Genomic DNA, 24,885 nt, shown 5'->3' with positions numbered 1-24,885 from the left:
ATAGAGGGCTTGATTGCACTCTACAGATTTCTCGATTTCTTGATTGATGACATGAATGCGTTCCATTGTAGAGTTTCCCTTCTTGAAGCCAGCCTGTTCTCTTGGTTGACTGGATTCAAATGTTGCGGTAACTCTATTGGAAATTATGTCGGTGAATATTTTATACAGTACAAAAAGTAAGCTAATGGGCCTGTAATTTTTCAATTCTTTAACGTCTCCGTACTTGTGGATTATTACTATGTTGGCATTCTTCTAGTTCTTTGGAACATTTGAAGTCGTGCGGCATTCACTTATAAAGGGCCTCAAGCTTCTCAAGCATATCTTCTCTATCGAGTGTTATTTCATCTTTTCCGGCCTCTTTTCTCCGGGTCATGTGTTGCAAGGCCCTTCTAACTTCGTTGTTAGTTATAGAAGAAACCTCTGTATCCTGTTCATTACTACTTCGAACGAAGGTTGCGTGGCTGCTTTGGGTACTGTACAGGACAGTATAAAATTTCGCGACTACTTTTACTATATGTTCTCAATTGCTGGTGATATTACCCTGCTTGTCTTTCATTGCACACATCTTGTTCTATGCCAAGTTTTCTCACTGATTCAAGCTGCCTCCATTTTTTACTGCTTCCTCAATCTTTCTCACGTTATAATTTCGAATATCCCTTATTTTCTCCTTGTTGATCAGTTTTAACAGTTCCGCGAATTCTATTTGATCTCTTGAATTGGACACTTTCATCCCTTGTCATTTGTTTATTAGATCATTCGTTACTTGGGGAGACCTTACCTACGAGTTGCCTTAGTGCCTTAACTCCTACTTCAATTGCTGCTTCTGAAGCCAGCCTAATTCTAGGGCAATTTTTTTTATTTCTGAGTTTGTTGTAATAGAAAGTAACAAATGTTGTTTTTATGTTACCTGGTATGTGTTCTTACTTGACATCACCTTGGGCAGTTTCCGCGCAAACTCACCAGGTGGCAGGGCTGTGCTTAGGAACACATTGTTAGGGTTGTTGTCGCATTAGTTAAGGTGACACAATGGATGTTGATTGTGAGCGAAGATTGAACATTAAGTTCTGCGTTAAGCACGAGAAAAACCCCTCGTGAAACGTGAAACATGGTTAAGCAACCATATGCAAGCGAGGCGCTTTCAAGAAGTCGTGTTTTCGGGTGGCACAAAGAGTTTAATTAAGGCAGAGATTTAATGCAAGACGATCCCAGAGCTGGTTAGTCTGAAAACGATGAAAATACGTTGTTAAGCACTTCTTGATCACGAAGAGTACGAATGTTGGAATAGATCACTCAATCATCTGCATAGAGACGTATTTTCACTTATGTGTTTCTGGCTACTTCAATAACGTCATTAACATATATGATGAATAAGAGTGGCCCGAGAACTGAGGCCTGTGGCACCCCTGGCATGACCTGAGCTATATAGAAGAGGTTTTGCAATTAAAAGTGACGGATTGCAATCGGAGGTGCAGGTAATTGGATATCCTGTCAATTAGTTTATTACCAGGAAAGATTGCAGCAAGTTTCAGAAGTAGTTTTTTATGGCTTACCGTGTCAAATGCTTTTGAGTAGTCGATAAAGAGGGCATCAAGCTGACCGTGGTCATTTAGTGATGTGGCTATGCCATGCAAAAATTCTAATTGCCTTGTTTTAGAAAATCCTGCTCGAAAACCATGCTGCTGTGAGGACAGAAAGTTATTTGCCAATAAATACTGAATTATGTGCTTATGGATGATGTGCTCGAGAAGATTGTAACACGTGGGCAGCAGCGATATAGGTCTGTAGTTGGCGATTAGCTGTTTGCTGCCAGATTTGAAGACGGGAATGATGTTAGCTTGTTTCCAAGCACGAGGAGCTGCTGACGTCTCAAGAGATTTGTTAAATATAACTGTTAAGTACCGGGCGTGCCATTAAAAGTATCGCTGTAAAAATTTGTTTGGCACTCCGTCAGCTCCAGAACTTTTTTTAGTATCAATTGTTAGTGATAAGTTGTGAACACCAGCGTAAGTTATAACGAAAGCAGCAAGCTCTGGTAAAGTGTCGCTTACGCAAAAAGGGGGATCGACGCCATCGTCCTGACAAAATTCAGACTAAGAATAAGTGTTGAAAGTTCCGGAAATAATCAGGGGATCAGAGGAAGAGTGATCGTTAATTATGAATGATGAAGTGTCATGAGCAGCCGGAAGCACCGTTTTCCAAAACTTCCATGAATTTTCTTTAAAGAATTTTACAACCTGGTGTCGAAATGAAAGTGTCTGGATTCGCACATTTTGGTTTTCAATTCGAACTGCAGCAGGTGCAGTATTGAGCATCTGTTGCTCCGACTCGCATTTTTACGTTGATAGTATTTATATTTTATATCTTTGTTTATATATTTATATTTTATATTTATATTTATATTTATATTTATATGTTATAGTATATATATTTTCCTTTGATAGTAAAGGATTGGTTCACCATGAGTATGTTCCTCCAGGTGAAACAGTGAACCAAACTTTTTTACATCAAAGTCTTGAAACGTTTGCGAGAAGCAATCCGACGTCGCCGCCCTGTATTGTTTTGTTCTCAGGACTGGTTCTTACTGCATGACAATGCAATACCCCATACTGCTTTATCTGTTAACGAGTATCTGGGCAGACATTCTGTTATTGCCATCCTACATTTACCATATTCGCCTGACCTCTCACCGTGTGATTTTTTCTTGTTTCCGCGAGTGAAAAGTCGACTGAAAATAAAGCTTCATCAAGATATTGCAGACATCCAAGGGGCTGTGACAACTGAGCTTACAAGCATCACAGTTACAGATTTCCCTGCTTTCGTCCAAGACCTCCAGAAACGTTGGCAATTGAGCATAGATAGCCGAGGGTACTACTGTCATAGGAGCTAGGATCAGTACTTGGTAAGCGCAATTTTCAATATTTTACTACCTTTGTCCTGGAACTTTTCTGACAAAGTTTGTGATTACGTTGTATATTATATTCTCTCTATTTTAAAGCTGTATATTTGTTTGGAAGCACCAGCCTGAATTGGTCTGCTGCGTCTGGGCTGGCCTGTTTCTTCTTGACCAATTTTACTCTTTCTCTTTTTATATTGAGGAAAATCCTTGACTTCACTGAACTGTGATCACTGCACTTTACCCTACCTAACACTTCTGCATCCTGCATTGTCCTGGAATGGGCCAAGAGTATGAAATCTATTTCACTCCTTGTTTCTCCATTAGGGCTTTGTCAGGTCCACTTCCCGTTGCTTTGCATCCTGAAGAAGGCATTATTCGAAGCGTATTCCTTTCCGCAAATTCTACAAACATCTCTCCTATAGTGTTCCTAGATTCGACACCGTCGCAACCAATTGCTGGTTCACCAGCCTGCTTTTGCATTCAAGTCGCCCGTGACTACAGCTAACTGAGTTTGCACTTTTCTCATCGCTAATTCAACATCTTCAGAAGACTGTTCTATTTCTTCATCATCGTGACTGGAGGTTGGAGCATAGGCTTGTACTGCCTTTATTCTGTACTTCCTATTCAGCTTTATTACGACTACTGCTGCCCTCTAATTAATGGTGTAGAGTTCATCAATGTTGCCCGCTATGTCCTTATGGATTAAAAATCCTATTCCTCATTGTCTCTTACCTGGAAGTCCTCTGTATAAGAGGACGCTGCCGTTAGTCAGCACTGTTTAAGACTCACCGATGTGCGTCTCCTGTGGGTGCGAGTAAACCATCGAGCACCTATTGTGTAGCTGCGCTCGCTACTATGTACAACGCCTCTCACTGCGGGCGACTCTGCACCGACTGAACTCAAGACCGTTCACTGAGTCAAAGATACTCGGACCATGGCCACACCCGTCACTGGCACGAAAAGCGATTCGTGCACTGGTGCAATACTTGAAGTGCAGCTGCTTAGGAAGCCGTTTATAGCGTCCCTCTGTATGGTGTCCTTCCCACACGCATTCAGTGCTTACTCTCTCCCTATTTTCCTCTATTTCCCTTTCCCCCACACCCAGTGTAGGGTAGCAAACCGGGTGCTCTTCTGGTTGACCTCCCTGCCTTTCCTGTCCTTGTTTTCTCTCTCTCTCTAAGGCCAGTCATGTTCCACGCAATGCCTGATAATTCCTCAAAGAGTGTTGGTAAGGTAACTAGCTTTACTCGAGAGGTTTCGTGCATTGAACCTTGCCAGGTTCTGTTTTCAGTGGCGGCCTGTCCTGGTCTAGAGATTCTTAACAGCCTCTGCCGCGCCGCAGGTCTGACCACCTGCATGGTCAGGTGCTTAACAGCCACTGGGGACTGAAAGCCATGGTTAATTGCAGGGGTCATGAGCGAGGTAGTGGCCGAATACTGCACCAGGGAGGTGAATTCCTGTTGTGGTAAGGGATTGTCATTGTTGAAGCTTAATGGGCCTTCCCAATCTGGTTGCGCCTGGACTAGTATAGCCCCACTGGTTCTCGGCATTCTTTATTTTATTTATTTTATGAGTTTTTTGTCGGTGTCAGGCGCCACTTCAAGCCTGAAAATGTAGTGTAGCGGAGGAGGATTCTAACTTACGACGTTCAGATTTAAAGCCTGGTGTTCTACCTCTGCTCCCCGTTACCGTGCAAGGCATAAAAGGAAGCAGGTCGTCGGCTGGAAAAATTTCGCCAAGGGGGGGGGGGGGGGGCGGAAGAGTGAGGGGGCTGAAGCCATTTCTGTAGGAAGTGCTGTGGAGTTTCCATGACCTTTGCTTGCGGGCTGCCGTTCTCAAAAAGTCTGAGGAGTAATTTAGTCGCGTACGTAAGACCTGATTTGAGTGACCTCGGTGGTTGAAAACTATAGCAATCTATTCCGCACGGATATGCATAAACGTATGCCATACATAAAAGTAAATATGTGCGGAGTACCACGGCAATGACTGACGACGAGAATTTGCCTGGAGTGACCAAATAATTGCTATTGCAATAAAACGGGTTGAACATATATGCCAGTGTTCTTTGTGCTAAAGATAGTGAGACCTCAAATGACTAACGAACTTTTTCGCAGATGTATGCGCCAGTCTGATCAACTGATGAATCAAAAGACAGCCAAAAAGCACAAGCGAATTCGCCAACCTTTAGAGGTACTACGTATCTGTTTACTGCCTGTTCTTTGCGATGATTCATCCCCAACGGCGCCGGCACGTGCTCACTGTGCGTCGCTACATCCAGTATTTTATGCCGTACCTGTACAAACTCCTAAATGACCTCCAACGTGAAGCTGGTGAAACACGACGTGAGAAACGAAAACTGTGAATTACTGGTTAAAAAATAAACACACACACAATGAATTTGTATTCTGTTCGAATGAAGTATACGCAAGACACATTCTATTTTAGAATTCTAACAATACGTTTCAAAGCAACAATTTAGTATTGTGGCTGTTTTTTTCTAATTAATAATGCAGACGTTGTGCCCCTTCCGGTGGCAGGCACCAGCCTGCTCCTCGCTTTCCCTTTCCTGTCTAGTGCATATATGTTTTAAGAATAAATAATAATGATAATACTAAATGCTAGCAAGCGGGCGGCCGCATGCCGGCCTTCGCCGCACGAAAACTGTTGTGGAACTCCCCTCAAGCGCTCCTGTGTACAACACATACAAAATTGACAGTCCCTTAAGTATCCTTACCTGATTGGAATGCGAAAACATTATGACTTCTGATTACCTGGTTACGTCCGTGATACGTGACGTCATAAATTGTCACGCGTCCTTACCTACTCTACATAATTCCACCTTAATCCACCTTAAACCACTTTAATACATCTTAATACCTTTTAATTCATCTTCATTCACTTTACCTTACCTTAATAAACTTTACTCCACCCTAAATCAGCTTACTCTTGTACAATTCTGTATTACTACTGACGTCATAGAAGGCGCTGATGACGTCTATGATGATAATGATGATCTTTCATTACCACCAGTTGCGGACAGCGCCGGCTTTCCTGCCTGATGGGACATATAATGTTTGTGCATTAATAAAAGCCGCATATCAACTAGTACTGTATACTGGTTCACCGTTTGCCATCGCTGCTCCTTCAAGTAGGTGCGCCAGTCGCGCGCAGATGTCTGGCATAAGCCGAGCTTTCGGCTGCAAAACAAATTGAGTTGCGCAAAGCGTCCATTTACGTAAGGCCACCGATTCATTTGAGACACACAAGGGAAGCGTGCAATAGGTTCGCTTGGCAACGAAGAACGAAAACGAAGCAGCTGTGGTTGACTTTTACATCACCGTGCTACAGAAAGGCAAGTTAACAGGGTGCAGTGATCGAAACTGTGCGATTGAGTAGCACTACGCTTTCTTTTTGCCAGGAGCAGAGAACCGGCGTCATTTTGCGATCGTCTGGTCAGAGTTAAAACGCGGCTATAACGCCACAAGGAAACTACATGTAAGTACCGTAAATACGCATGTTATTAGAAGGGCGTAACACTTGCAGCGTTGTTAACTGAAAGTTGCCGAAATTATGGCTACCTTTTGAAATATAATATTTTTAAATGTTGCCCATTGAGTTAAGCTGGTGCACTGTGGTAAAGTTCGACAAATGGACGTAGGGACAATGTACAAAATTCTTGGCCATGCAACAGTAATGAATTTTGGCGTTATTGCATATGGGCGCTGTAGTGTTTCTCGTTTAGTATTTAAAATAAGCATTTACAGCTCCATAACGTAACATAAATGAAATTATAACCGCTCAGTGATTGAAGGCACAGGTTTCGTAGCGTGCGCAGTTAGGCAGGGAAGTGTATTTAACTGCGTAGCAGCTATAGGGCTTTGTTCGACCTGCCATCTCTTGCGGCGCTCTTTTTTCCGTTGATTTCGGTCCCAAACTGCGTGCAACTAACACAAACGAATGTGCAGCGTTCTGCACTGCTTGCCGACTATACACAGGGTTTTACAAGATACACGAGGCGTGTCTTCCGCCAAGCTCCTTTGCTTCAAAGACAGGCACCTTTTGTTGCGCGGTTGCTCGGCACTCGGATAAAGAAAGAAAGGTGTTTCGCACTGCATCTGTACAGAGACCAGCATAAAAGGTGCGCATAATCATCCCTACTGCTCTCGAACAATGCGAATAATAGAAGCGCTTAAATTCCTGCTCAGCCGTGCATACAGGGGAGCAGCTAATGCGCGGGCGCGCATCCACCTCGAAGCACCACTTCATCTTCCTTGCTCCTTGCGTCGGAAGAAAGCGCCCAGTATGTGGTGCGTGTGTTTGAAGCAACACTTTATTTTTCATTTTAGGAGTATTTACGTTATACCGTGCTGCGCTTCCCTTATGTCTAAGCATTTGTAAAGGCCATAAGGCTTCCACATTTTTTTTTCCTTTTCGCTCTTCCCAGCGCTATGAACAACTATGAGTGGGCGAGCGAACTAAAACCGTAAGGGCTGCATCAGATGAGCGGGAAGATGTTATGGTCCGTGTGGCGAACTCACTGTGTGCGAATTTCTCAGCCTGCCAGCACGTGAACATGCTAAGCGTTCCGGGGCACTCGTGCATTAGCAGATGTGAGGCAAAGAGTGAGTGTACTTTTCAATGTGAGCATGCTTTCTTCTTTTCCTTTCTTTTTTCATTATTTCCCTTTCTTCTTATTTATGTCTTCCTTTCGTCATTCTGTCTTCTTTCGTTTTCTCTTCTTTTTTTTTATTTTCTCGTTTCTTGCCTTTCTTTTCATTCTCCTGTTTGTGCTCTCTCACCGAATATAGTTCCTTTTTTAACGTTTACTTTAGCGCGATTTTATTCGTAGCAAACGCCTGGAAGATATTTCGCCGAATTCACCTTGACGCAGCCATGCTCGACGGCTTGCCGCGTATATTCTCACGCTTTCTTTCCTTGGCGGAGTGTATTAAAGCACTGACAGGAGTGAGCCACGCTTCCGTGCGCCCGGCCGTATTATCCGTGTCCACACGGCTCGCGGCATGTTCTATATAGCTTGAAACGCACACCTCGTCAATCAAAGAACACGTGGAGAGGTCCTCAGTAGTTTCAGCAATAAGGCTTGCAAACACTGGCTTCGAAAGTTTAGTGTCATGAGTGCGCTGAGAACGGAAGAATACGAAAGAAAGAAAAAGCTTAGAACGCTTAAACGAGCAGCAGTTGAAAGGAAGTTGAAGGAGGAAAAACGATGTGCGACACCGAGATGAAACGGGTTGGTGTTCCAAGCGCAACAGGTGGCTTTCATTGTGCGCCAGATCCCTTGCATTTCAAAGGCGGCCGCGTTGAGAGTGTGTAGCCAGACGCCATACGGAGAGGCGTATATGACGGCAATTTGTGTTTCATTTCCAGCAGCGGCTGGCGCGAGCCGACGCTGTGGCTTGGAGGAATGCCGAGAATTCGAGCTCGCGAAACACCCGCCGGTTTATCTGAAGCGTGAACGGTTCTCTCGCGGTCGTTTTAGCTCTGTTTCGCGCGAGCTTTACGTGAGGCGGGTCCAACCATGCGCGTCGAGTGCTTATTCTCGCCTCACTGAAAAGGCAGAAACTTTCCGTCGCGTACTTATTTCTAGCTCTTTGTCGGGGCGTAGTTCGGATGCCGTTGTGCTCTTAACTTATGCATTCATTGCGGTAAGACACGAAAAAAAAAAGGTGCGTTATATAGGCTTGTATCATTAAGTAGACATAGTTCTTACATGTCTGCGAACGTTTATTGCAGCTTTGGACACAAAGATGCAATAAAACACAAACAAGCAAGAAGGAAAGAGGGCTGGTGGGGAGGGGGCTCTCGTCTTTGGAAGAATACACTTGACTCAATGTGCCTGAACTACATCCTTATGAAGTATTACGGAGGTGCTTTTTGGCGTCAAGTGGGATGCGCTAGCTCTCGAAAAGTGAAAGAAGACTTGGTAAAGGTTACGTGATAAATGACAATGCTTCCCAAGTGAAGCTTCATGTGGTTCCTCGAGTGAAGCATCTCTTGGATGTTCGCCATTTACTGAAAACGTTGTATGTATGCATAATACTCTTTCAATAGCTTTATATATTACTGAATGTGCTACATGTGCAGACATTCAATAGCCCTGCACAACATTACCCTGCACAACATTACCCTGCACAACAGATTAACAACGTTGTGCACCCACCGTGGTTGCATAGTGGATATGGCGTTGGGCTGTTATGCACGAGGCCGCGGGATTGGATCTCGACCACGGCGGCCGCATATCAATGGGGGCGGAATGCGAGAACACCCGTGTACTTCAATTTAGGTGCAGATTAAAGAACCCCAGGTGTTCCAAATTTCCGGAGTCCCTCACTGTGACGTGCCTCATAATCATATCATGATTTTGGTACCTGAAATCCCGTAATTTAATTTTTTTAACAACGTTGTCTCAACAGATCAGGACGCTTGAAAACTTCTTCAACTTTATCATATGACCACTCGTTAATGGCTACCTCTACTTTGACTCATTAGCCGCCGACAGCTAAACACTAGCTAGCCTTGATTTCTTGAAGAGCTCCCAGCAATTAATGGACAGAGAGAAAATGAAGAGAAAGGTATAGCTGCTAAAGTTGTTGCTCGTATCCATTATGGTTCATCTACCGATAGGGCAGGGCTTCTTAGGGCCTTGTCAATAAATCTCTTTTTCTGTCTGTCTACCGATGTATGAGAGTCGTCTGCACTGAGAGAGGCAGAGCAACTGGACCAAACAGAGCTTCGAATTTCTTCGTAATCAACGAAGCTTGGGGCTGACTCTCGTAGCACCTGTCCTTGTGCAACACTGTTTCACTTGTTGGCGGCTGCATGCGTGCCTCTCGAAGTAAAATTATTTTTCGCGAGGCACTTGCCGCACAAGTATATACCGTAACAGCGATGAACGTGCGGGTGCTTTATTTGCATCGTGTGCCCAAGCTTTCCCACGAATTAAGGTGAACCATGCGTACGCACCCAGTTAGAACGCAAGCACAGTGCTCTCGCGAGCGTCACAGCTGCCGCGCCGCCTGGGCCTACTTCCGTTACAGTAGTCCCTCGTCTTGTTTGCTCGGGAAGCAGTTGGAAAACTGCGAATTGAGAGCGGCCGTACCGTCACTGCTATTGGCGCGTGCGAGCGAGAGTTCGCCTATGCGTACTTGCGTGCATGCTTGCCTGTGTGCGTGTGTCTGTGCGTTGTGCACTTGTCTGAGTTCACATAGTAAGTGCGCGGACGCGGGTGCGTTTATTCGCGGCACTGATCCGCGCCCCGTCTAAGTTTGCGTAGCTGGCAGCGGCGGTGAAAGCTCGCGTTCGGCTGCTACTGTTTGCCCCCACTATGTTTCATTATCTCACCCTGACTCCGTTTCGCCTCTGTGACTCCGGTCGCAAAAAGCCGCGCGCGCTCTCTGTCTATCGCCAGGCAGGTGAACCAGCGCATGGTCGTTCGTGCACGTGAGCTGCGCTGACGCCCCATAAGTCAACTTGAATAGACAGCATGTGTTAGTACGGCGGCTGTGCCAGCCTTATGTGGCAGGAATACGCCACGCGAGCGACATTTGCGGGAGAGGGAAAGAAACAAAGAGGATTGATTACTGATTATAGCTGCGTGAGTACACTTTAGCGGCTAGAAGCAGGAAGGTCTAAAAACTATTAGGGAGCAGTCATTTTCCCGTCCCAAAGCTGCCTGGCCGTGTGCCCTCAATATCTCCAAATCCATAATTTTCCCCACAGCTCCGACGAGGCCATGGGCGGGAACCATCTTTCCACTAAGTACGAAACGGCATATCTCAGCGCAGTGTTGTGGCTAGCGGTAGTGAAACTATGTTACGCTACCGTTTAACTATAACCCCAATTGTATGTTAAATACGTTTCTTCGACATTACGCGCCGAGAAGGTACTGGCATCTCATCGAGGCACCTCATCGAGCACCTCACCTGCCGTGGTTGCTCAGTGGCTATGGTGTTGGGCTGCTGAGCACGAGGTCGCGGGATCGAATCCCGGCCACGGCGGCCGCATTTCGATGGGGGCGAAATGCGAAAACACCTGTGTGCTTAGATTTAGGTGCACGTTAAAGAACCCCAGGTGGTCAAAATTTCCGGAGTCCTCCACTACGGCGTGCCTCATAATCAGAAAGTGGTTTTGGCACGTAAAACCCCAAATATTATTATTATTATCAAGCACCTCATACAACCACATCTAAAAATGAGAGAATTAAAGAGATGTATATAAGTAAGAAAAGGTAGGAGATGTTAACCAGACGCACGTCCGGTTTGCTACCCCGCACTGAGCAAAGGAAAGCAACGGGGGAAAATAATTGTGGGGTCTCACGTACCTATCTGATTATCAGGCCCGCCGTAGTGGGGTGCTCCGGATATATTTTGACCACCTTGGGCTCTTTAACAGGCACCAAATGCACGATAAGCGAGCATTTTTGCATTCCGCCCCCATCCGAATGCATCGCAGCTGCCAGGGTGGAACATGCATGGCTTCGAGCTCATATGGCTTCGAGCTCAGTGGTTATGGCGCCGCGCCATAACCACTGCATGGGCTACAGCGCCGTGTTAACAACTGAACAGACTTCCAGCTTTGTTATTCTCCCTGCATTTCATCGTTTTTCTGCTTTATATCGTTTTTATACATGGCTTTGATGACGGTCCTTTTTGTGAGTGAAACGGACTTCTATATCAAATAAAGATCGCTCCTTCACTTGTGAGAAGCCGTGGAATCAGTAAGGCCGTAAAGACGCGGCAGCGCCTTACTATAATGAAGCCGTATTGTCCTGCCGAAACGAATATGGAAGGTTTACTCAGGAATTTTTTCAGGGACTTCCCAAAGGAAAGCATTCGGACAGAACTCCTCTATGATGACTGTACAACTTCCTAATAGACGAAACGCGTCATATGCTAGGCGGGTACTGCAGCCGGGTTCCTCTCTCGTGCTTCCCATCTCGACACGTTGCGCCTTCTGGCGGCGCCACCGTGAAGTGCGGCCATGCCCATGGAGTATGCACAGTGAACCAAGTTGGCGTCAAAGAGCTCCATAGAAGAGCGGTACACACCCAGTGACGCATACCTAGTAGACCAAAGTCATGCGAGTCATGCACATTAAGCATGAAAAGCTTTTGGCTCCCATCATCGGCGACCTTCAAGTTACCTTGAGCCAGAGCCGTTACCCGAACAAGTTGCGAGAACAAAACGAGATCATCTGGGCAACCAGCCAAAACTTATGAAAATGTGGCCTCCAACCCGTTGTACAGGACCGCATTACTGCACTAGTTGCTGCCCAAACAAGCAAAACAATTTTTGCTTCCGAGTTCTTTCTAAGGTTTGTTCACGATACCACCCAAGCTGTATATTCTAGTACGCTGAAGTTTTATTTGTCATTTCCAACAGGGGGGGGGGGGGGGGGCGACGTTCAAAAGGCAGATACAGGGCACCATACACTTGATTGTGATCTTTTGGCGCTGAGGCAGGGTTGCCTGTTCAACACGAGCGGTCCGTGAGTTCCACGGCACGGGTTTTGCGCCGGCTCGAGAGATGGCGCCACGCTGCGTGACCAATCCGGCAGCGTACGGTGCACCGCGGATGGCTGCTTGACCCAGACGACACTTGCGATGAGGTTCAGTTCATACCAGGTTCGTGTAATGTGGCGTGGTGTGGCGTGGTGTGGTGGGTAGTGGCGTGGTAGGTTGTGCCATTGCGGACATGCACTATACCCATTTTAAGACTGTGGCTAGTATCATACCAATATGCTTTGCCGATAGCCATTTCATGCTTACATCTACTCTCGATTACGGGGGAGCTGTAATATTTTAGGCTGCACTTCTTAGGGATCGGCCCACATGCTTTTGATTTCACCGTCTTTGGGATAACCCCATATTTTTTGGTGGGATAGCTATATAGCTAGATAGCTATATAGCTAGATACCCGGAAATAAAACTGGCCTGGCAATGCCAAGAGTGATTTTCTCATCCTACTCGTTTCGCATTGGAATGGCCGACAACGCTCTCTGCAATGCCTGTCTTTGCGAGGAGACGCTGGAACACATTCTGTGCGACTGTCCTGAATATAATGTTCCGAGACAGTCCATGGCGTCCGTTCTAGCGCACCTGGACAATAGACCATTGTCAGTTGCAACCATTTTCACATATCGCCAACAGAAGACATCGCAGCTGAAAGCGACGAAGGGACTACTTCGGTTTAGGAAGGATACGGGCTTGGACAAGCGGCTGTGACAGTGATGTTGCGTACCGCGCAAGAGTGACGGACTGTAACTGACGATGTGTTTGCTTTGTTATGTGCTCTCTCTCTCTCCTCCCATCTTTCATCCCCCCCATCCCGCTCTCATGTGTAGGGTAGCAAACCGGTTAGGCTACACTGGTTAACCTCCCTGCCTTCCTTCTACACTTTTTCCTTCCTTCCTTCTCATTTTCATAAAAACACTCATTGGTGATGCGAACTAGTTTCCCTTCACTCAGGCTTTATTATTTTCAAAGCTCCAAGTATGCTCGTATGCCCGTCAAACCCGCCATCGTATACAAGCGCATATGCATGACATGACAAGAACTTTATTTGAGTCCTGAGGGACTGAGATCTTGGGGAGCCAAAAGCGAAGGCTCCCGAAGATGAAGTCGATGGCTCCGCCCACGATGAGACCGGGAGATCAAGTCCCGCCGCAATGTCGTGGGCCTTCTGGACAGCCTGGAGTTGAATGCGGAGATTGCTGCTCTTGAGAAATTCCTGCCATTGTTCTTTCGTGATGGGTGGAGAGGCATTAAGGGCTGGGCACAGCCAGAGCCTGTGGTCAAAAGAGCATGAGTCATGACCACATTTGGGGCACGACTGTGAGTGTTCAGGATCTATCTTGTTAAGGGATCGAGGAGTGGGATACGAACGGGTTTGCAGGAGTCTGAGTGTGGTAGCCTGGGGTTTTTTCAATTTGGGGTGAGGGGGTGGAAATGTCCTCCTGCCTAGTTGATAATGGGAAACAATTTCGTGGAAAGTACATAATGGATCTTTGTGGATGTTGACCTCGTTCCAAGCCTGCCTACCCGCGGCAGCGCGGTGCGTGCATATGCACCCTGTCGTTCTTGTGTACACATGGCCATTCCCTCCAATGCGGCTGAAGGACCGTGTACGTCCTGTGCGTACCTGTCTTTTCTTCGTGCTTCAAGTTAACTAGTTATGAATACCAAATTCATGTACATCCTTGATCTGCAATTTCCATCTCCTCGCACTCTAAAGGGCCACATGAATGACCGCGCTAAATGCATCTCATCTTTCACACCTTAAGCTGCATCATGTACTTTGGCCGTGGAGTAATACCGGCTGTGCGTCCCACGCTATGAAGCTGTTTTTAATTTTTCTCAATTCTCAACAAGATACTTTAATAATGTATGTGTGCATTAATTGTCGTATGTCCTGTGTGCATCCTTTCATTCATCATGGCAATAACCTTGAGTACCATGCTAGACATGCCGCCAGGAATACCTACCTCTCCAGTCTTCATTAAAGAGCCTCTCTCTCGCAAACACACACACACACACCTTTGTTAAACAGCTCCGCAAGTGCCCCTTGTGATAGTATGAGGTATGCATTGCTTAATTAGCACGGTTTGTGGCTGATCTCAGCACGAACACCAAACAACTAATGGCCGGCCTGTTCGATGATTTAGAAGGCCCCGGTCAAGTGGCCGCGTAGCACAGATTGGCGAAAAAAGGCCACGCAGGTTTTTACATTATAGCATTCGCTGCGAAAGGCGCATTCATTGTAGAAGAATGCGCCGACCTCTTTTCTAATATCTTAGCGAACACATAAGACTTTGCTAAATTATTGATCGGAAACCGGTGAAGTTGCCGCACTTTCTACTCATAAACGATCATGCCACTGTGACGCACCATGCCCTCTGGAGGCTATTTCATACCGACGAAACTCACGGCTCAGGTCGTGTTTGTTCCGTGGCCACCGCTGAGTGCATGCAGTCCTCACTAAGGCGACAATTACATATTTCCAATTTAGTGCCTTCGACGTCCATAAAATTTCGTATAATAATATAACTATGCTTTTGCAATCTCTCTGCATCAAACATTTACTTCTGTGCTTTAGAAATATGCTTTGACTCAATGTTAGTGACGATAGCTGAAATTTGAGCTAGCTGGTTATTCATGACCGTCGAATACCAGTACGTAAGAAAACAAGGAACGAATGTAGAAGCGCTGTGTAGTCAGCGCTGTGTATGCCTCTTCTACATTCGTCCCTTGTTTATTACGCGGAAGTATTTGACGATCAATGTTATTCATTTATAATTTGTTCAGCAGATCGCCATTTTTGTGACAAGTTCTTGGGCACTAAGTGGTTGACTACACAGATACTGTGCAATATGTCCCTAGTACACCTGCAAGTCTTTATTTCGATCCAAGTTTTGGTCTGCATATGTACTGTACAATTTGTCCATCATACTGCTAATCTTTGTTTCGATCCGACTTTCAGTTTTTATACAACTTTCGTCTTACTCTCTCTGTGATGCATGAGTGATGGGCTAGAATTAGCGCTATTTCAGTATTTCATTTGAGCCCCTATTGCGCCCAAACTTCGTACCTTTTGAAGCTTTCTAAAGTACTCACTCTGCTCGTTCAAGGTTTCATTGTCATCTATCGGCATTAACAGATTAGTAATTGCTTACAGTATATGTAATTGTTTCACTATATAATTTCAGTATAAATGTTACAGTTTCAGTATAAATGTCACAGTATGTAATTGTTTGGTGTCATTTCCAATTAGTGACAAGACGAAAAATTCAAATGGTCATCTACTAACCAAATTTTTAAATTTCACCTACGATTGGCACACAGTATACATTTAGTATTGGGACTATGTTTGGTCCCTATTCAATTATTAGTTATATTGCACTGGGCGCCGGTGAACTCTGTGCACAAGCTTCTTGTGAACACTTCCCGCTGGAGTTTTCTCAGTGGACATTTTCCCCCTCATTCAGCAGTGAGTGTCTTCGTATTAAATGGCCTCGCTAAGAAAATAGTTACAATGACATGGTGCGCTCGATTTTTAAGGAGATGTTGGCAGCTGCGACATACTTGGTAAGCCCGCTGACTGTTTTCTCAAAATGTCAATGACCCTAAAAATCCATGCGCAGAAAAGACAGAAACACTACTGCGCCGCAATTCTATATATACCGAAAGCTTCGCGTACGCTAAGTCCATGCAGCGACGAGACTATATGCTTGAAAAATACACCCGTTGGGGGACATACAATCAATTTCCAGATGTAATGCTGCAGCTCCTGCACCATGCATAGCGACTATTATTTATCGGATTTTGTTTTATTGCCCATGTGCCTTGCGGCAGGTCCACCGCCCCCTCCCCTCCCCCACCCTAAAAAAATGTACTTGTACCAAGAACTTTGCGGAAGAAGAAAACAACAAAGCGCCCTTTACCATGGTGTTTTCCTCTTGCCGTCATGCGGCAGATAATGTTTACCCAGAGCGATGATCAATTCCCTATACTGCACGTCGCATTGTTGCCTTCGCAGCTTGCTGCAGCACGTCGTTGCAGGGCAGAAGCAGAGGAGTGCAGAGCACAACGGCTGCAAACACAACAACAAGGCTTGCCGCCTCCTACGACACTGCGTTTTCTGCGTGTGGTCCTGCCCCGAGGCGGTGACTGAGCGCAGAAAGTGTTCAGTCCCGTCGAACGCCCTTAGAAGCTCCCCACCGCCGCCTCCCCTGTCCCGAAACTCATCGGCTGGGTGCCATTACTGCGCCCATTGTGGCTAAATGTACGAAGTGAACGGACGCCAGCGACGGGAGAGAAGCTGTAAAGAAAAGGCACGCCTCGTCAAACGCCAGCCGCGGAACCTTTAGGAGCGTTAATTGCTCGCTTCCTATTGACATCGCGAGGCGGTGGTGTTTCTTCAGTGGATTCCGCTAAGCCGAAAAAAGAAAGAAGAAGAAGAAAAACGTCAATGACGTGGAAGTGAAGAAAAGTGGAGATGATAGCACTTCCCCGCGCCTAATGCACGCGCTTCCCAAGGACTACAGCGTAGCGAACGACATTCACGGCAGAAATTGGGAGGAAGAAAAAAAAAAGAAAAAGAAAGAACCGTCTATGTTGTTCTTTTATACGGTGTTGCAAGATACGACAGCGGTTATTTTAAACGAGCAAGATCTATAGGATAGGGAGAGTCGGCGGCAAAGTTCAAACATTGCTAGAAGAATGACGAAGATCGCGTCGGGCAGAATGCCACGTGAGCGACACGGCTAGAGTGTCTAATGCATTTACTTCGAGTTCAATGTCGAATTCGAACCACGCGCACAATGGGCTCGCGTATTGCCTGCCTTCCCCCTCGTCCGTCTGCTTATTTGCAATTCACAGCGTAAGAATCGACGCCCACTCACCGCTGCTTTCAATTCATCTGCTGGGGAACAACGGTGCACTTCTCTCGACGCTGCTAGTGGAAAGAAAGGATGCTTAGGCTGACGCGTCTTCAAAGTTGAAAGAATGAAGATGCAGTAGGGGCATTCCCGGTTGGTTAAAGGCTAAATTCAACAAAATATTGAATCGCGTATAAAAACCCGAATTATAGAAACTGCAGTTGTGAAGGAGCTTCCGTGCAAAAATTTCAACTTAGGTTAAGAGCAGATGAAAGACAACACGCTCTTAAAGACAGATGTTATTGACACCAAAATCCCATTAAAGAAGAAGAGAAAAAAAGAACAGGCCACCATTTCCGTTTTCCGGAAATGACGCACAACCCAGAATACTGAAAACCGGTATGGTTCCTCGGCATGACCTTCGCGATTACCTGTCACTACCTGTCACATTTCCATAGCGACGGGCTAGTATGTGCGTCATATCTGCTCATCACCAGCTACACGCACCGACTTCTTAGGTGCTATTTAAATGATGTTAACTGCCAAAATACAGCAATTATCGTCCGTCCAGCAATGTCGCGATTTCTTCAGTAGTGTGTAGTAATTATTTATGACCAATGTAGTCACAGTGAAACAGGCCTTTTACATCATGCTTGCGGCATGTGTAAGAATATATAGAAGAACCGCGACCAAATAACTTGATGTATCGGCTCAAAATCGACTATCAGTAAAAGAAATGCCTAGGAAAACTTGATGGCGAAGTTTGAAAGCTTTTCTGCAAGCGGGGATGAGGGAGCCGCAAGGCAAATTCAAAATTGTACTGACCGCGCAGCGCCGCGGGCTTGACTACAATCACAAAAGAAGCACATGCATAAACGAAGCGCTGGGTTTATCCGCTGGACAACTTGTCGGCATAAGAAGAATGTGCGCGTAGATGAGCACAGTGGTAATATTCGGGAGGTCACGCTGTCATTAACGGAGACAAAGTGACGCAGAAATATGCACGCAGTTTCGAGGAGCGAACAAACTGTGCAGTGAAACTTCGCGTACGTTGATTTCTGACCCTATGCTCAGTGAATCGTGCGTAACAAATTAATTTTGTAATGTTGAAAGGACGCATTTTTAAGAGTGCTGCGGCTGGATAAATGAGTTATTGTGCGGTCTAACACAAGAGTGGCAATATTTAGTTGGTATCTGGGGTACTTCACCCCGTTTCGGGTGCTTTGTATGTTTGTATGTTCGTTTGTGCCTTAGCGTTTTATTACCTACGAGGGTCACTGGGTAGTCCATGGTCGAATGGGTAGCGCGTCTGGCTGCTGTGGTGCGGGAACAGGGCTCGAAACCAAATGTCGGACCAAATAGGGTATCTGAGTAGGTGGCAATGTGTACAAATGTGTCGCTCTTCAACGAACCTCTTCCGCGCCGACATGGGCCATTATAGATGCCGGACTGGGTAGGTACCCACAGCTGTATTTGCGACGTTTTATCAACTTATGCAAATATAACGCAAACATGTAAAGCGTTGTACAAATGTATATAAGCTGTAGCAGACAGCTTGCAAATTGCTTCTTTTTGTCAACAAAACACAATCATACGTTATCACATACGACATAATAAAGTTATGTAACATTTGTAAAACACTCTTCAAAACACATTTATTTTCATTGTTTATTCTTTTGTTATTCTGTGCACATTCGTGTGTGTGTGTGTGTTTATTTTTTTCAGTATCGGTATAACTGGCATCTCAAGTTTAAATTCCCTTATTTTTAAATATCTTATGTACCAGTGGCGTAGTAAGGAGGCTTCCCCATCTTTTTCTAATTCGTTTGATAAAAAGATCGTTAGTAAAGTTAAGTTCAATTTTTTTTCATGGTGGAGAACGCTGTAATTTTGAACTTTAGCTTACTACTGCTATATTTCTCCTTTTCCAAATGACGAACCATGTGATAAGAATAACTACTCGTTCAAAAAAAAATGTTTGCGTAAGTAGTCGATGCCGGAGCTAACTTGGAATGTTCGTTGCACGATCTTTCGCAATAGGTGAGCTGTACTGCATGCTAAGAGTGAGTGTTTATCTCTTTCTTTTACATGTTGGGGGCAGTTCGGTCAGTTTTCGTTTGGTATTTATCTATAGGAACTTATCTATACTCTCTCTGTTGAAGAAACAACTCCCCGTGGCCTTTTGCATTCGAAGTCTTTGACTTCTCGTGGAACCGGTGTCCGTACCAGACTGATTACTTCTTTTTGTCAGTTTTTGTTCTTCTTTTGTTTTTCTTCTTGTGCTAATCTTTTGCATGCGAAGACCTCGGTTATCTGCGTCGCCGGTGTTTCCTCTATGTTTATTCGCGAGAATTCTTTTATTGTGTTCTTCGTGTTAGTTATAATGTTGTAGAATGGCAATGGCTGTTCTGTATGTGCTCTCTTGCGTTGTTTGGTGTCGCAGAATTACGGAGCGGGCTTATCCCGAGATGCTACCAGCTGCCATCCTTGAAAATTGCTGTCTTGAATTATGTTTGTTGCGGTTGTAGTGGCTATAGTATACGCAAAAATAATCTCGGGATTGGGCAGGCTTAGTTCTGCCCTGTCTCTAGGTAAACGAATGAATTATTTGCTGACTGGTGGCGGTTTGTTTTTTCCCTAAATATGTATCCACCAATGTTGTGGTTCGAACTACTGCTTTCCATGGAATGATAGCTAATCTTGCTACAAAGAATGCGTATACATATTCTTTTGTTTTGTTGATGTCTAAATTTTTTCCTATCAATTACTGGTCCGATGTTACTGCATTTCTGAGCGTTTTCCCACTTATCTTTATGATTGTTTTGGACGTTAGTGATGAAGTGGTTTCCACATAAAAAAGAATGCTTAGTACTTATTTCTTTTGGACTATTTGGATGTGTATCGAGAGGTCTTCTATGCTGCCTGAAAATGAAAGTGTTGCTTTTACTTAAAGTAAGTTATCCACCATGCATTGACATTAAACATTCTAATAAGCATACGTGCATTAGGAACGAAACACATTTCGTGTCAGGGGCAGTACTTTAAACTGCAACATTACCTATAGGTGGTCCAATATATGACCTACACAGTCGTATGGTTATCTATGCGCCTGTCGATGGCATAATTTTAAAAATGTTTGCCGGCACAAAATCTCAATGAACCGGATCGCGCAACAAGTTATTCAGTAATAGCCCGCGCTTTCTCAATTTAATCGGTTATAGCGCAAAGAAATCAACGACAGCAATGAAAGTTAATGCCCGGAACATTGGGCCTGTAGCAGACATAGCCGTAAAATAGGCTTGAGGAGAGTGGAAAGAGAGCAAATATTGACTTATGTTTACACTACTTGGCCATTGCTGGCGTCTCCACCATCACCTCCTCAGTCGCTCAGGCGGTGCGTTTCTGTGCGCTAGGTCGCGTGTGAGATCCCCGCCGCTGCGGCCGCATTCCGACGGGGGTGGAATGCAAGAACACCGGCGTAACGGGCATTGGGTGCATCTTAAAGAACTCCAGGTGGCCAAAATGACCCGCAGTTAGCCACTACCGAGTTGCTCTATCAGAATCAGATCGAAGTTTGGCACTCAGTACCCCAGAATTCAACGAAGACCTTTATTGTGTACAAGTGCGTTTGTTCATCACATTCAGCTGAGGAATGGGTTCCGGACAAAATGCTACAAAATTATATTTTGTGGACATCTGCATACCTGACAGCTCTCCCCAATATTTAGTAATGTTTAGGAATTCCGCCTCATTGTACAATTGCAAGAATGCTGCGTCAAACTTGAGGAAAAATTATCTTCGCGAAGACGAGTCGCTCGCTGGTCTCCGAATATATTCTTGGAAATTTTCTGACAGTGGCTGTACTCCAGACGGACGCTTGCTTCGAGCAAGTCTATTCAGACACGTTCTTACAGCAGGCAAAATCGGCAACAGCAAACCCTCTGCAAAAGTCACTGTTATCTCAAAAACATTGTACTGCTGATCCATTTCCGCTCTCTCAAGTTTGTAGCTTCTAGTGTGCTACGCCTAAATGTAAATCGTGATTAATAACGTGTGCCTGTATACCGCAAAAGGTACCTGAGTGCTCAGGATGAAATAACCAAAAAATAAAAAGGTTGTGGTATGCTTTCGACACCCGGGAAAGGAGAGGCGGGAGTTCACGCTTGCGGGTTGACTACATATTTTACAGTTCACAGGTCTACACGTATGCATACGGGACACTGTGACACTGCAGCCTCAACACGGTCGCCAGCCCTCAACAAGCTGCTTTTTTTTTTACCTGGTGTTTCATTTCCATACCTTACTTTGGAATAAATAAAGCGGCTTGATTTTATTTGATCTGATTGGGCAGTGGGTTATTAGGTAGGTAAAACGTTTGGCTAGTGCAAGCGTTCTCTTTTTCGTTTTTACTTTGGTTTCTTCAATTCGCCAAAAAAAAAAAAAGAAAACATAGGAGGAACGACCCGAATCCCGCGTGTCACGTGGCTCACATACTGGAAAACCTAACCATACTGAACGCGCACGTGCGTGCCTCCTCAACAACCGCACTCTCTCTCTCTATTCGGATAGGTATATTCCGTAGACACTGCATGTGCTAGAAGAAAAGGAGAGAAACTGAACTCCCGGCTGGCGGCGGCAAAATCTTCCTGCGGAAAGACCGTTTCCTCTTCCATCGAGCATCGCAAAGATTCGGTGTTTCCGTCCAACGCCGATGTCAGCAGCTTCGTCACCTTAGTCGGGCGAAGCTTTCTGGGGCACAGGATGTGGCACACCGCGGTGTCGTCGGATGTCTTGGGCGGAGGAAGCGCGCGCGGTTTTCTTTTTATCGAACCCCGTCGCGCACTTCGCAGCGCGACTGCGACCGGACTGCGAGCGAGCAAGGTGGTGCAGGCTGATAGATGGATGCCTACTGCGCGTTTCCGCGCTCGTCGTCGACGCCCGTGCGTTCGCCAGAGCTGCTTCTCTATGCACCGCTGCAACTTGCACGTCGCTGAACGATGCCCGCATCCGGCACAGGCAACATATACTGAGGTTTCAATACAATTTCAAAAATGGAAAAATTAAGAATTATGAAGTAAATCAATAATAATAATAATAATAATAATAATAATAATAATAATAATAATAATAATAATAATAATAATAATAATAATAATAATAATAATAATAATAATAATAATAATAATAATAATAATAATAATAGTAATAATTGGGCGAAATAATTCAAAGCTTCTTAGTATTGCTGCTCGCGCCGCTAGTTTACTGTCAGCATGTTACATGCGCAAAAAAAAAAAGGAAATTATGCTTCTCGGTGAGGGCGCATTGCAGGCCGGGCGATAGTGCATGTACGTGTTGGAAAGGTGCGTGCAGTCGTACGCGACGTGAGCGGAGATTCATTGATTCCACTGGCCCAAAGCAACAGTGTCATCGGAATGAACTTAAGTTGAATAATGTGCGCCGCTTCTTACGCGAAGTTGTGAGCCGTCCCAGTTGCTTGCGTTCAAGTCCCTACGCTGTCTGGTTGTGTGTTCGTCTACTGTCTTCAATAAATGTAAGTGGTGTGAGTAATTGAATAGGTATTTCATTAGTACTTGTACTACTTCGAAAAAAAAAAAAAGAACGCGAGTCTGTAAATTGAAAATACCTTGCAATCTCGCAGAGTCATCGCTAATGAATTTCACTTTCTTTCGAGCCCGTTTTTTTGCCAAATAAGTTGCATTAGCATGCTGCCGCTAAGGTACCTATAAGATACAATTATAAAAATTAAATATTCGCACACTGTGCAGTACTTATTCACAGTTTCTCAAAGCCCGGATTCAATGTGTTCCAATCTAAAGAAAGAGCAACCATGGCGGTTGAGGTTAGGTCAGTCACTGGGCTCAAGAACCCATTCCTATTCATCGATATTGACTTTCGGTTTTTGTTCCATAACCCACATACCCCACAAGCCTTTCACTTTCGGGAGGGACGTAAGACAGACTATTCTTGTCTAAAAGCAAATCGTGTGTGCATAAAATTACAGCTATATAGGTGCATGCGAGACCCGCGAGCACTACGCCCAACAAAGTACTCCGATAGACAATCGTCGGGGCTCTTCTACGCACAAGTCGTTAATATTACATCGCTTGCTGAAATCCGGAAGCCCAGTGTCGAGCTGGACAGACAATAGACAGAGTCATATTGGCAGTTTAGCGGGGTCCCGTGAACACTGCAATTCCATACAACGTCCCGAACGACTTCATTCTGAGTGGAGTGGCGAGACGTAATCCAGACACTCAACGAAGCAATATCATGCTGATGACAAAAGAACACAAAGAAAGGAAAAAGGGAGGAAGAAGGCGTCGCGCCATCTAGAGATGCCCGAGACACCCAGAATAAGTGCGGACCTCATACTTTCCGCCTAAGCGAATCGTTCTGAGCGCTAATCTTCGCTATCGGAGCAAAAATATCTGGAGGCTATGGCGTGAAAATAAGTCGCCCCACTCTCTCTCTCTCCCTACGAACGCGAGTTCTTTCCCTGGTCGCCCCTATTTTCTTCCTCTCCCTCTTTCATTCCTCGCGGAGTCCGCCCCCTTCTCGCCAAATGACCACTATCGTGGAGACCATTCGCAACTCGCACAACACTACTGCTCGAGGGCTTTCTTCTCTCGCTGCATTGATGACACGCGCCACTAAACCACGCCATCAGTGATACCCCTGCTATCGGCATCGTTCCCTTCTCTCCCGACCCCTCTTCGCCCGTAGCAATCATGCGGACGGGAGCTCCACGCACCGCGGACACAAAAGCCGGCGTTTTTTTTCTTTTACTGACCACTCCAGCACACACCTACATCGGCCGCTCTCCTCCAAACTTGGCACTGCGGCCGACCCTATACACTCTCTTTATCTATGGCGTGTTCCGTTACAGGAGCGCAAAGCGGAGCCAGCAAAGAAAAGACGTTCTGTCGGATAGGAAAGAAGAGCATAACAAAGCTTAGATCTCATTACAGTTCATCTTACAGGCGCTTCTTTTCTTCTCGCCTCTCGTTTACTATATGTATCCACGTGTTTTTTCTCTGTCCCGTTCATGTACGATTCCGCTCCGATCGTAACGGAGGGGAAAGAAGAAAGCCCGCCGGCTGGCTAACGCACGCACGCACGCACGCGGTGCACTTAAAGCGCGCCGTTTGGCGGTTCGGCAATGCGAGAGCATCAACGGACACGCGCTATCTATGGCGCGCTCTCTTCTGGTCAAGCGCGTTGCGTCCATTCCGATGCGCTCCAGGGCAAGAGACGGCCGTACGGCCTCATACCGACCAACCGCAGCAGCCAACGACGCCGACACCGGACAGCTAGAGGCTGGCAGATAGAACGAACGAGAAAGATAGGAAGGAAACAGCCGCCCACGCGCGCGTGCCCGCACGAACGCGCACAAAGACAAGAGCAGTATACGAGAACGTCAAAAGCACACCGTGCCAAAGGAATCAGTGGCAGAAAGAGGAAATCGGAATAATCGACGACAGCGGATGGCGGTTGCCGGCGCCTGCTGTGCCGGCGCTATGTGCTACTGCCGCACGCTGGCACGGAAGGAGGCCGAGAGGGGAGGGCAGGCGACT

At 45.7% G+C, this 24,885-nt stretch overlaps 1 long non-coding RNA gene across 1 annotated transcript in view; it reads left to right on the top strand.

Annotated features, from left to right (window-relative positions):
• The first annotated feature begins 7,080 nt into the window (after window positions 1–7,080).
• The window catches only part of LOC142579334 (uncharacterized), a 128,033-nt gene continuing 110,228 nt past the window's right edge, over window positions 7,081–24,885 (top strand). Inside the window, exons 1-2 of the long non-coding RNA XR_012827376.1 lie at window positions 7,081–7,203; window positions 7,341–7,518. This is a non-coding gene — a long non-coding RNA (uncharacterized LOC142579334). The remainder of the gene's footprint in view (window positions 7,204–7,340; window positions 7,519–24,885) is intronic.

This window comes from Dermacentor variabilis, chromosome 4 (assembly GCF_050947875.1).
Source record: "Dermacentor variabilis isolate Ectoservices chromosome 4, ASM5094787v1, whole genome shotgun sequence".
NCBI classification, from domain to species: Eukaryota; Metazoa; Arthropoda; class Arachnida; order Ixodida; family Ixodidae; genus Dermacentor; species Dermacentor variabilis.
Note: the sequence above shows the minus strand (reverse complement) of the source record. Positions and strands in the feature narration are given on the sequence as shown.